Below are 13,881 nucleotides of genomic sequence, written 5' to 3'. Positions count from 1 at the left end.
ATCCGGTTTATTTCTTCCTACTTGTTTAATTACTTAACAAGTTATTTACCATGTAAATACTGAAAATAAACACAAGTACAGTATCAACAACTACAAATCATCAACTCAAGGAAAACAAGCACACAAGTGACACTGTTATTTTTGGACCAATGTCCCCGGAAAAACCCAATGCAGGAAAACTGGTGCAGCTATTTAGAGGGTTTTATTATTATGCATTTTTCATAATACAACCATGGTGCCACAAATGGCTCACCCAACAGAGAATGCCCTCAGCAATAGTACCTCTCCTCAGAGACAGATATTCTGACTGATTAATCACCGGATAAACGATCCCACAGCAACAATTGCAGCTTCCACTACTCTACGTCACTCTGATAGGAACTGGTTACCCTACCCGACTCACGAGCACCCAGTCTGTCCCACAAAATCCTCCCAGCGCTGCCTCTTGGCCCTGCGTCAACTCTACTAGCCTCTGAGTCAGCCCCTAGACCCTCTGCTTCTCACACGCTGGCCTCCCCTGGCTCTATGCAGCTCCTGGCTGCCTCTGCATCAACCTCCCTAGACTTTGCGTTGTCTCTCTGGTACCAACTTTGGGTCTCTTCTAAGTATTCACTGCCCCTCGCTGCTAATCACTGATTCTATCTCTCTTAGCAAACCCCGCTCTAGAGAATAGAATGACTGATCACTCTGGTGTGTTCTCCAACTGACCCTCAAGCCTCCTCTTATACTTTTCTCATTGGTCCATCAACGACTGAGATTAAATCTCTAATCAACGGCTAATATTAGAATTGGCTTGATCCATGACTTTTGAAACATTCTAACCCAGTTTTATAGTAATACCCATTAATATTTTATTTTTCCTAAATTTAGACTTAGGAACTCAATTAAAAATATTAATTATTTTAATATCTCCCAAACCGGTTAGAATTTGCCCAAACCATTTCTGGGTCTTGGAGATCTCATGTGCTTTAGCCTCTCCATCAATTTTCATGGCTAGAGCACATCGGATGTTACCCCAAATCAACACTCCCTCTTAGCGAGGATTGTGGTCTAATAATACTCCATACTGAGCATCACCTTGATTATCCAGCATCGGTCCCTATGTTGATGCTATGCCTCCCCGCCCAACATCCTCTGCACTGCTGCATACTGTACTGCTGCCTATGGCCCTACCACAGCCATTGCTGCATCTATACAGCAGCTCCCTCTGCATCCGTGCTACTGCTGGTCCATCTTCCCAGCACTGCATCCCCTCTCATCATGTTGCATTGTGCTGCCCATAGCACTGCCACTGCTAACTACTGCACTGCAACTCAGTTACCGAGAAGTAAGTAACTAATCCACCCAACTTTGAGATCCCTGTTAGGCTAGAGATACTCTCGATGCTGAAGCTCCTTCTGTCGCTAACATGTGCTCCCTCTACTGACCTCTGCGTTGCTGCAACAACTCCCTGCATCTCGCACTGTTGCACACCTCTCTGCGCCATAATTCACTGGTGCAACACTCTCGTGCCTCTCGCACTGTTGCAGCCTGCTAACCTCGCGTTGTCTCAGGACTCCTGCACTGTAGCACTCTCTGCCGCTCCATCCGCATCCATCTCTACAGACTTCTGCCAGTCCTGCTACTCTTCAGGGCTCCTAGAGCAAGGTGTAATCCAAGAGGTTGGGTACCTCAAGGATGCTACCCCTCATCGCCTGTAGTTCGCCTGACTAGAGCTTGATGTCTCCCCACTTCTTCTCAAGTGGCACATGAGCACTCATGGCACAATCGTCATCCTCCTCGACTTCTTTCTCCGCCCTCTCTGGTGCTGCCTTGGTCTCAAAAGCCTCTCCCTTACTCTTCTTCCTAGGATACTAGTTCGCAAAATGACCCAATTCCTCACAATGGAAGCTGTTGACCACTACTGGTCAACTTCCCATGCAGTACACCCTCTTTTCTTGACAGAAAGGGGTAGCACCTGAACGACGTGTCCGTGCCAGCCTACAGTCATCAGCAGCTTGAGGATTTCAATTGTAAACCCAGTCTGCATATATGAATTGTAAATAATCTAAGCAGACATGAGTCAATGTATGTAATTTGCCTAGGTGGACCTAACTTTCTGTTGATAATCTACGTCCCGGAAGGTTTTTTGTCTCACCGATCCACGGATCGGCAGAGTTTTCCTTCAAACCTGACCCCAAAGCCGGGATGGATTTCGTCATCAGAAAGTTTGGGAGAGTCTTATATGTTAGTCTGCTAGATTATAGTTGTGTCGCAGAACTGGGTGTTCTATGAGGGTCTGTGTTAAGTGGGTTCATCCCTTTGAGATGTAAATTGTAAAAAAAAAAAAAAAAAAAAAAAAAAAAATCATGATGTAATGTGTCCTGAGGGTTGAAAAATGTTTTAAATCCCCTCGTGAGTCCTAAGTCCTAGGTCCTAGGTGATGTTTCCAATGGCTTAGTTCGATGATCCATTTAAAAAATGAAATAAAATAATAAAAGATTAAAAATTTAAAAATTTAAAAAATGAAATAAATAAAAAATAATAAAAATTCAAAAATTTAAAAAATAATAATAAAAAATTAATTGAATAAATCGACGGATGAGATCAAGAGATGTCTTGATCCTCATCAACGATCGAGATCATTTTTACATGGATCAATCGAACTAGCCGTTGGAGCATTTCCTTTAAATAGGGTGCTAGGAGTCATTTTCAGATTCATTCGATCTGTGAGTCAGTACTGAAAAAGCTCTCGTGTAATCTGATTTTCTGGTTAATAAAAGAAGACTTTGGGGTCCAAATTGTGCTGGTGTTACTCTCTGGAATCGCTGTGAGATCTTAAAATTTTCTGCATTATTTCAGTTTTCAGCCATTAATCATAGCTTGTTTTTTGAGTAGTGTGAGCACAGGTATCTTGTTCACCTGCTAGGGTTTGAAGGCTGCTAGGGTTTCTGAAATAATGGCAGGTATCTCCATTATTTACTGAGATCTAGCAGTTTTCCTTCTCTCTGTGCTGATGGTTGCTTGAGATGTGCAGGAAAACCTGTTGATAGAGAATATTGGTGGGCGTTTGGGGAAGTTCTAGGCTGAACCAGCCGACTCCCACAGGCTTTTCTGTGCAGAGCCTAGCTGATTTTGGCCCTGGGTTTATCATTCAAAAATTTCTTTTCTGGTTTACATGAGAGATTTCTGAAGCATTATCTGATACACTGAAATATTCTTGTGCCCATTGTTTAAATCAGGCTTTTTAGGGGCCATATCTGTAGTTCTTTTGCTGGATCTAGGGTTTTCATTTTATTTTTATTCTTATTTTTATTTGTGACTTTAGGTTTTACGTTAAAATTTTTGTGCATCTGCCAGGTCTTGTTTTTCTTCTTGCAGGATGCAGATCTGAGGTAAGACCTGGAAGAAAACTCAAGCTTTGAAGGTTCCCTGTTTTGGATTTCAGGTGTTTAAAATTTTTCAGATCTGGGAATATATTGCCGAGGGTTCCATATGCAAAAGTCAAATCAGTTGCCGCCCCAGCAAAATTTCTAACTTCAAACAAAGCTAGCCATTGCAAGCCGGCTCATGATTTCAGCATTCTACACAGGCCATTGTTTGTTCTCTGCATTGAACAGTGAGAAATTCAAATTTTTCTAGACTGCAAAGGCGTCTGTTTTGCTGCTGTCTGGTGTTGGAAAACCGCTTCAATTCCTTCAGATCACCAACGTACTCTGCAGTGGCATCGATAATATACTTAATCTGCGGTTCAAGAATTCAAAGCATTTAGCACGTTCTTAAATCTGGCGTAAGTTTTCTATCCAACACATCGCCACATAAAGATCCAGCGTCTAGTTTATCAACGTGCTGCCATTGAGAACATCCAATCCGCAGATAGAGTTTGGACTTTGGGTCGCCGCTGCAACATGATCGCAGATCTTGTCCGCTTAACTGTGCATTGATCACTTGAATCCGGCGTCGATGATATTTTTCTCTGCAGCCTCAGTCGAAAATCCTTGGTATTTTCCTTTTCAAAGCAATCAGCGGTAAAGTTTCCGCTCTGCGGCAGCTGGCTCAAAACGTGACTGCGATTGTGCGCCCAGGTGAGTTTTCAAGTTTAATTCGTATCCCTGTCCTCCGCCATCACCATTCCTCACGCGTCCAATCTTTCCTTTGGCGTTCAGGCTGGGTCACGATTTCTCCCTTGACATTATCTTACAGCGTGCTCTCGTCTAAGTCTTATATGCGTTTTAGTAGTGGGCTTTAGGTTCTGATTTAATCGTATTTTAGTTTTCTTTTTTTTTCTTTTAGCTTCTAATTTAGTTCTGTAGTATTAATATTAGGAGTTAGTTATCTTTTAGCATTTTCGTTCAGGTTTTGTGAGGTTTAGACTAATAAAATTTTAATTAGGTAGATTTTTCTAATTAGTCTTTGGTTTAGGTTTCATTTAGATTTTAGTTAGATTTTATTTTTGGTTATGTTAGATTTTAGTTTTAGATATTTTTTCCTTTTTGGATTTTAAAAAAATATAAAAAATTAAAAAATTAAAAATAAAAAAATAAAAAAGGATTTTTGGGTTGATTTTTTTTTTATAGCTTAGTTTTAGCATAGATTTTAAGTTAGATTTTTTAAAAAGTTTCATTTTTATAATATAAAAAATAAAAAAGGGATTTTTGGGTTTAGTTTAAATTTTTTTTATTTTTTTTTAGATTTTAGATTTAGGTTTTAGGAAAGTTAAATTTTTTAATTTAGGAATTAACTTTTTTTGTTTTAAAAAAAAAAAAAAAAAAAAAAATTTTGAATTTTTTGTGGAAAATCAATTTTGCCAATTTCAGTGGTTTCTCATGTTATATCTTTCATGCTGAATTTTCAAGTCGAGATGCGAAGTTAACATATGATTACTGTTCATGGTTCATGTTTCTATATCATTTAACCAGTAATCGTTTTTATAATCATCCCTTAAGGCACTGGTCTGCTCAATTAATCAAATCACTTTAGTGCTTATCTTGCTCGTGTCTCGTGTCTCCCAACCAACTGGTCGACAGTTGGTCTCATCATCTCATAGGGACTACCCCCCTTAGCCGCGGGAGACAGGCTTAAACGGAGGGATCGGGGATCGGAGTGACAGCCCCCGGTCTGAGCGTTGTCGTGCCAATTCGCGCGACAACAGAAGCATTTGACCTTGGAGAGGTCCTTCTTCCTTCTCTTCTCCTACTTTCCCGCAGATGCTAGAGCAGCATCCTCTTCTTCCTCCTTGATTCTGACCCCTTTTTCGCTTCTCCCTGCCTTGGTCACCTGTCTAATCTCTTCTTGACGAAAAATCGTCCACAGTTCCTCCCAATCTGGAAGGCTCGACCTGCCCAGTATGCTCTGGACAAATACCTCCCAATCCTCTGAGACTGCGTTCAATGCGATCCTCACCATCAATTCCTGATCCGGCATGGCCCCTGTGGAAGTTAGTTGGTCACGGGTCTCCTTCAATCGACCGAGGAAGACATCTATCTGCTCTCCTTTATGCATCTGGTATGACCGCAGCGGATCTTCAAGTAACATCTTCCTCTGCACGGAAGTATGTTGGTACAATTTCTTTAGGGCATCCCACAATCTCATTTGTCATGTCCTTCTCGGCAATATGCGGCACCACATGATCCTTGACCCCATCAAGGATGATGCACTTTGCCCTGGCCATTGCCTCCTCGTACTTCTCATTTTCAGTTAGGTCAATTGAGATCGCTATTGTTTTCAAGGCGAAGTCCTTGATGCAATATTTGTTTAGAATGGACAAGATTCTGGCCTTCCAGAACACGAAATTGGATGCTCCATCCAACCTATCCTGATCTCTCAGTCCATTCACAGCTATTATGCTGGTCTTCTTTCAACTCCTCCGAGTCTCTCTACTTCTCTCCTAGAAGTCCTCTGTTCGACTCCTACTGAGTCTCTCAACTTCCCATCTGGAAGTTCTTGGTTCGACTCCCTCTGAGTCTCAATTTCCCTTTTGCAAATCCCTCCTCCTTGGTCTTGCTCTGTTAGGTATTGTTCTAACCACAGTACCCCACCAGTTTCACTCCACAAATTACCTACAGCCTCCTATACCCCAACCACTGAAGGATTGAGCCACTTGGCTCTACGCAATCCTGGCACCGGCAAATCATCTCCCCTAGCCAACTGTGTCGGCCCTCTTGGCCTCTGTGTGGCTTTGAGTGAGCCAGATTCTACCTCCCTTAGCCTCCACGCTTCCTTTCTATGACCCAAAATGATGACAAAGTCTCCCTGCGTCACTCCTTCCTTTGTTGCCTTCTGCACGGATCAGCTCTATCACTCTAGACAACTGAATCTACTGCTACTGCTCTGCTAGCTGATGCCTTCAGTTATCCTGTGATCTGCAACCACGCTCTGATACCATGTTGGAATTTCTAAGTTTAACCCGTTAGAAATTCTTCCTGTACTATCTGGTTTATTTCTTCCTACTTGTTTAATTACTTAACAAGTTATTTACCATGTAAATACTGAAAATAAACACAAGTACAGTATCAACATCAACAGATCATGAACTCAAAGAAAACAAGCACACAAGTGACACCGTTATTTTTGGACCAATGTCTCCAGAAAAACTCAATGCAAGAAAACCGGTGCAGCTATTCAGAGGGTTTTATTATTATGCAGTTTTCAGAATACAACTAGGGTGCCAAAAATGGCTCACCCAACAGAGAATGCCCTCGGCAGTAGTACCTCTCCTCGGAGACAAATATTCTAGCTGATTAATCACCGGATGAACAATCCCACAACAACAATTGCAGCTTCCACTGCTATGCGTCACTCTGATAGGGACTGTGTCACCCAAACCGGCTTACCAACACCCGTCTGTCCCACGAAATCCTTCCAGCGCTACCTCTTGGCCCTGCGTCAGCGCTACTAGCCTCTACGTCATCTTCTGGAGCTTCTGCGTCAGCCCCTAGACCCTCTGCGTCTCACACGATGGCCTCTCCCAGCTCTGCACAGCTCCTGGCTGCCTTTGTGAAGCACCCAGCTACCTCTGCGTCAACCTCTCCGGGCTCTGCGATGTCATTCTAGTACCAACTCTGTCTCTCTACTATGTATTCACTGCCCCTCATTGTTGATCACTGATTCTATCTCTCTTAGCAAACCCCGCTTTAGATAATAGAATGACTAATCACTCTGGTGTGTTCTCCAACTGACCCTCAAGCCTCCTCTTATACTTTTCTCGTTGGTCCATCAACGGCCGAGATTAAATCTCTAACCAACGATTAAGATTAGATTTGGCTTGATCCATGACTTTTGGAACATTCTAACCAAATTTTATATTAATACCCATTAATATTTTATTTTTCCTAAGTTTAGACTTAGAAACTCCAGTAAAAATATTAATTATTTTAATATCTCCCAAAACGGTTAGAATCTGCCCAAACCATTTATGGGATTTGGAGATCTCATGTGTTTTAGCCTCTCCACCAATTTTCATGGCTAGAGCACATCCGATGCTACCCCAAATCATCATAATGAAATCTAGTGTGAATCTTTTAAAAGAAACGAAGATCAATTCCAAGTTAATTTTAGCCTTTGATTATGTTTTAATTTCGGTCGTTGGTGCTCCAACGAGAGATCATAAGAAGGAACTTGATGGGCACTTGGAAAATACATCGAGTGAGAGAGATAAAGAGATCGAATTTCTCAAGAGTAGCAGCGTTGAGTTGCCTGAGTAAGATCGAGTGATCTTCTTGCAGTGAGGGGTAGGGATAGTAGTCCAGAGGAGAGTTTTCCAGATCCGGAGAGTACAAGGCAGAGAAGGCATATAGAGGTTCAGAGAGGCAGCACAGTGCCACGCAGAAGCAGTATAGAGCTTCAGAGGGAGTTCGAAATTCAGCTGGGAGAGTCGAGATCTAGTGCCAGAAGTCGGGGTGTGAGACCAGAGGGCCAAAGGGTCGAATTTCCAAACAACAAGAGATCAAAGGAGGAGGTGACGCAAAGCCCAGAGATTGTGACGCAGATCTACGTAAGTTGACGCAGAGGTTGCACAGACGCAGCATGAGGCTAGCCTTCCAGAGCTTGATTAGTGTCGGATCTCCAGCAACAGTGTGAGATTTTTCTCACTAACTCTTTGCCAGTTTATTCTTTGTATCAGATTGACAATTTGGGCATCTAACGTTTTGTACTCAAAAACTACTACATAATAATAAAACCCTCAAGTGCTACACCAGTTTTCCCATGTTGGGTTTTTCTGGGGACATTGTCCAAAAACAATTGTGTAAATGTGTGTGTGTTTATTTCTCTCCAGTGCAGTATTTAGATTCTGCAGTGTTTATTTTGTGTAGGCTGCAATGTTTGTATTTCGATATTTACTATAGAAAATTGCAAGTAATTTGTTTGAAGGAATTTAACAAATAAGAAAAATATTAGTTTGTTCCAGTAAGATTTGTGGTCACCGAATTTTCACATGGTATCAGAGCGCAGATCGTAAGCCAAAGAGCTCAGAGCAGAAAGGAAGAAGGAGGTTCGAATTCCTACCTTGGCAGCAGTTCGAAACCACAGAGGCAGCGCAATCCTTGGGCCAAGGAAGTCGAAGTTTTGAGGAAAGATCGATTTCTCTGAGTGAGTCGACAGAGAAATTTGATTTCCAGACCAAAGCCTTCCAGAGGCAGAAGGGAGCAACGTATTTTTCCTTGCAGAACAAATCTTCAGCTAGGACGCAGTTATTTTGTAACAGTTGCTGGCAAAATAGTGTCAAAAGGAAAGAAGAGCACACACTAATGGAATTTCTTTCTCAGAGGACTTCTAGCCAAGAAGTTCGAAATTTCCTAGTAGAGCAGCAGTAGTTTTGTGCGGAACTTTTCACTCTAGAAGGGAGTGCTAATAGCTGGGCAACAACTGTGGAAAGGAGAAGAGGAAGCAGTTTGACTTTTTTTTCCAGGAACGATGGCATCCGCTGAGTTGAGAGATCAAGATTGGTTGGACAGAGCCTCCAACTATGTGATCTCGAAGGCTAACTTTTTTGCCTTCTAGATAAGCATGATCTCAAAACTTATGTCGATAGCATGGTATTTGTACCCGCCGATACAGATCTCCTCAAGAAGTACAAGAAGGAGATGGCGAGAGCTAAGAGATTCATTCTTGATGGGGTTCAAGATTATTGATTTTTAGGTAGCATCGGATGTGCTCTAGCTCCGAAATTTTGTGGAGGGGCTAGAACACGTGAGATCTCCAAGAACAGGAAATCGTTTGGAGAAATTCCACCCGGAGTGCATGTTATTCAAATAATTAATTATTTTTAATGATGCCTAAGTTCAAACTTAGGAAATTAAAATAATTAAAGTGAATTAATGTAAATATGGGTGAGAAGCTTCTAAGTGACGAGGATCAAGTCTAATTTAATCTTAGTCGTTGATTAGAGATTAGATCACGATCGTTGATTTCTCAATAGGAAAAGTATAAAGGAAGGCTTGGGGTCAGTTGGAGAACACACACAGTGGGAGCAGCACTTGAACTAGATCAAAATTGTGGGGTGTGGTTTGCTAGGAATTTCAGAGTGAGCTTCTAGTGCAGAGAGGGGCAGTTAGTAGAGCAACGGTAGTTGTGTGCGGGACTTTTCACTTTAGAAGGGAGTGCGAATAACTGGCCAACAACTGTGGAAAGGAGAAGAGGAAGCAATTTAACTTTTTTTTTTCCAGGAAAGATGGCATTAGCTGAGTTGAGAGATCAAGATTGGTTGGACAGAGCCTCCAACTTTGTGATCTCGAAGGCTAATTTTTTTGCCTTCTAGATGAGAATGATCTCAAAACTTATGTCGATAGCATGGTATTTGTACCCGCCAATACAGATCTCCTCAAGAAGTACAAGAAGGAGATGGCGAGAGCTAAGAGATTCATTCTTGATGGGGTTCAAGATTGTTGATTTTTTGGTAGCATCGGATGTGCTCTAGCTCCGAAATTTTGTGGAGGGGCTAGAACATGTGAGATCTCCAAGGCCAGGAAATCGTTTGGAGAAATTCCACCCGGAGTGCATGTTATTCAAATAATTAATTATTTTTAATGATGCCTAAGTTCAAACTTAGGAAATTAAAATAATTAAAGTGAATTAATGTAAATATGGGTGAGAAGCTTCTAAGTGACGAGGATCAAGTCTAATTTAATCTTAGTCGTTGATTAGAGATTAGATCACATTCGTTGATTTCTCAATAGGAAAAGTATAAAGGAAGGCTTGCGGTCAGTTGGAGAACACACACAGTGGGAGCAGCACTTGAGCTAGATCGAAATTGTGGGGTGTGGTTTGCTAAGAATTTCAGAGTGAGCTTCTAGTGCAGAGAGGGGCAGTTCGATAGTGGGACTTTCGTCCAAGGTCGAGAATACATAGAAGAGAGGCAGCACAACACCAGGGAGAGACAATGTAGCTCCAGGAGGATGACGCAGAGGCTGGAGGGCTGACACGGTCACATGGAGGCAGCGCTGGGGTTTCTGTGAGGCAGATTGGGCATCAATTCAGCAGATCGATTTCTGATCCGGGAAGGCTCACCGAGAGGGTGACACAACTCCTAGACGAGGTGACACAATCCCAGCCCAAATCTGGTAGTAGCCATTGCTGAACAGCACTGGGGGGAGCGCAGTCACCTGTGGCGTTTGTTCATCCAGTTGTTGGATCCACCAAAATATCTGTCACTAAATAGAGGTACTTCTTATGGGTTTATTCTCTATTGGGTGAGCCGGATTTAGCACCCTAATTGTATTCAGAAATTTGCATAATAATAAAACTCTCATATCTGCTACACCGGTTTTCCCACAATGGGTTTTTCCAGGAACGTTTAGTCCAAAAATAAGTGTCCTTTGTGTGGTTGTCTCATTTATTTTTTTCAGTACTTGATTTGTATATTGGTGTAGGCTGCAGTGTATTTCCATTAATGTTTTCTGAATAATTCTGAAAATAACTTGTTAAAATGAAGAACACAAGTAGGTAATGCAAATCAGTTTACTGCAGTAGGATTTCTGATTTGTTAGATTCAGAAATTTTCACATGGAATTAGAGCAATTGTAGATCGAGGACTAAAGCCATCAGCAAAAGTATAGAGGAAAATCTGTGCGTGAAGACAGTTGTCCCAAGAGACAAAGCAGTTTCAAGCCAAGAGAGAAGAGGAGGGGTGACACAGTCACCAAGGGAGGCTCACGCAGAGCCTGCATCAGCCTGATTGGGTGGCGTTGTTACAGCGGAGGGCAACGCAGTGGTTACTGGGCCAGCGCAGTGGTTACTGGGCCAGCGCAGAGACTATTGAGTCTCGGGTTTTCCAGTTGTTGTGGCTGGGGTTGCAACGCAGATTTTATTTGGAGTTGCTAGTGGGGTGTTGATTCTATTGGTGCAGAATAGTACCTACTGGGGCAGAAGCAAAGTAGAGGGAATCAGTTCCTCAGAAGATTCTTGCCAAGAAATCTAGATCCAGTGCTGAGTAGCAACAAAGAGAGATCAGAGAGGCGTGGTTCGACAGTTGTTCGCAGAAGGATTTCTGGGAAGGAAATCGAAATTTAGAGGGAGCTTGTTCCTTAGAGGGTTTCTAGCGCCAAAGAAATCCAAATCCGAGTTTTGTTGGGGCAGCGCCGCAGCAGCGAAAGAAGGAGAAGAGAACCAGTTGGACATTCATTTGAGCAGAGATGGCCATTAACGGACTGAGGGATCAGGACAGGTTGGATGGAGCATCCAACTTCGTCATCTGCAAGGCTAGGATCTTGGTCGTCTTGGATAAACATTGCATCAAGGATTATGCCTTGAGGACGGTTGTTGTTCCGGTTATGTTGATCCTCTCAAAAAGTACGAGGAGGCTCAGGCAAAAGGAAAGTGCATGATCTTGGGTCAAGGATCATGTGATCGCACATATTGCTGAGAAGGACACATCAAGGGAAATGTGAGAGGCCTTGACCACATTGTACGAGGGAACTTTCGTTCAATGGAAGATGTTGCTTGAGAGTCAGGTGAGACAGTTTTAGATGCAGAAGGGAGAATAAATCAATCCCTTCCTTCTCAAGTTGCAAAGGATCCATGGTCAACTAGCTTCCGTAGGGGCTACACCAGATGTTGAATTTATGGTCAGGACTGCACTGAATACAGTCACTAAAGACAAGGAAACCTTTGTCCAAAGCATCTTGGGCAGGGCTTCTCTTCCCAGTTGGGAGGAGATGTGGGCAGCTCTTCGACAGGAAGAGATCAGACAATGGATTAAGGAGGGAAGTAGCAGCAAAGGGGTCAGAATCAAGAAGGAGGAAGAGGAGGATGCGGCTCTCGCATCAGCGGGACAGCAAGGGCAGTAGAAACGAAAGAAGGACAACATATCCAAAGTCAGATGCTTCAGATGTGGAGAAATGGGTAATTTCGCCACGCAGTGCCCTCAGAAGAAAAAGGGCAAAGAAGAGAAGTTTGAATCAAAGGCTGCTCCAGCGCAAGCTAACCGAGAGGACGATGATGATTGCACCATGAGTGCTCATGCACCTCTAGAAAAGAATGTTGATTTGGGGTAGCATCGGATGTGCTCTAACCACGAAATTTGGTGGAGAGGTTGGGAAACATGAGATCTCCAATACCCAGAAAGAGTTTGGGCAGATTCTAAACAGATCAGGAGATATTAAAATAATTAATATTTTTAATGGAGTCCCTAAGTCTAAACTTAGGGAAAATAAAATATTAATGTGTATTAATATGAATCTGTGTTAGAATGGTCCAAAAGACATGGATCAAGCCAGATCTAATCTTAAACGTTGATTAGGGACTTAAATCTCGACCGTTGATATGTCAACATGAAAAGTATAAGAGGAGGCTTGAGGGTCACTTGGAGAACACACCAGAGTGATCAGTCATTCTATTCTCTAGAGCGGGGTTTGCTAAGAGAGATAGAATCAGTGATCGGAGTTGCAGCTGAGGGGCATTGAGTACAGAGAGACAAAGAGGCAGAGATAGTGCCAAGAGAGCAGCGCAATAGCCAAGGAGAGCGACGCAGAGCTACCCAGGGCTCACGCAAGGCCACGTAGAGGGAACCGGGAGCTGCGCAGAGCCTCAAAGAGGCCAACATTGCTGACGCAGAGAGCCAGAGGGTTGACGTAGACCCATCCGGGGGGACACAGGGCCAGCATGAGGCAAAGAGGGGTTGACGCAATCCAAAGAGAGGCTGAGGCTAGGGTTTCTGAGGCAAATTGGTGCTAAGTAGCTATCGAAAGGATTATCCGGGATTTCAACCAGGAGATTTGTCAAAACCTGAGAGGTATTATTGCCAAGGAAATTCTCTGTTAGGTAGGCCAATTTCGGCACCCAGATTGTACTTTGATATTGCTTAATAAGAAAACCTTGAGATAGTTGCACCGGTTTTCCCACATTGGGTTTTTTCGGGAACATTAGTCCAAAAATAATGGTGTCATATGGTGTGTTTGTTTTTGTTTCTTTTAGTTGCTGATTTGTAATATGTTGAGCATGCACTGTAAATAACTTGTTAAGGAAAATAACAAGTAGGTAGGAATAACTCAGATAAAGTGCATGGAGGGTTTTTAACTAGGTAGACTTAGAAACTTCAACATGGTATCAGAGCATGATTGCAGATCACAGGAGGACTAAAGGACATCAGCCAAGCGGAGCAATAGCAGCAGAAAACAACTGTCCCGAGGTGACAGAAGTTGTTTCTAGCAGAGCAGCAACAAGGGTGACGTAGTGCCTATGTCATCAAGGGTGAGCCGGGAAGGGGCAATGTAGAGGCGAAGGAAGGAAAGAGAAGCCTCACGCAGTAGCTGGGAGGGTTGACGCAATTGGTTCAGGAGGCCAGGTTGCGGTGCCAGGATTGCGCAGAGCTTAGGAGCTCTCACCTTCAGGTTGTTGGGGTTTAGAAAGCTGCGGGAATATTGCAGAGTGGAGCAGGTGAGGTACTATAGTCAGAAAAGTATCTAA

General features: G+C 42.9%; 1 protein-coding gene across 3 annotated transcripts in view; it reads right to left on the bottom strand.

Annotated features, from left to right (window-relative positions):
- The window catches only part of LOC149211259 (MAG2-interacting protein 2-like), a 542,599-nt gene that overhangs the window by 379,173 nt on the left and 149,545 nt on the right, over positions 1-13,881 (bottom strand). The gene's annotated exons all lie outside the window — the stretch shown is intronic.

Source organism: Pinus tabuliformis, chromosome 1_2 (assembly GCF_031772625.1).
Source record: "Pinus tabuliformis cultivar Carrire ecotype Pingquan chromosome 1_2, CPIR1, whole genome shotgun sequence".
Lineage (NCBI taxonomy): Eukaryota > Viridiplantae > Streptophyta > Pinopsida > Pinales > Pinaceae > Pinus > Pinus tabuliformis.
Note: the sequence above shows the minus strand (reverse complement) of the source record. Positions and strands in the feature narration are given on the sequence as shown.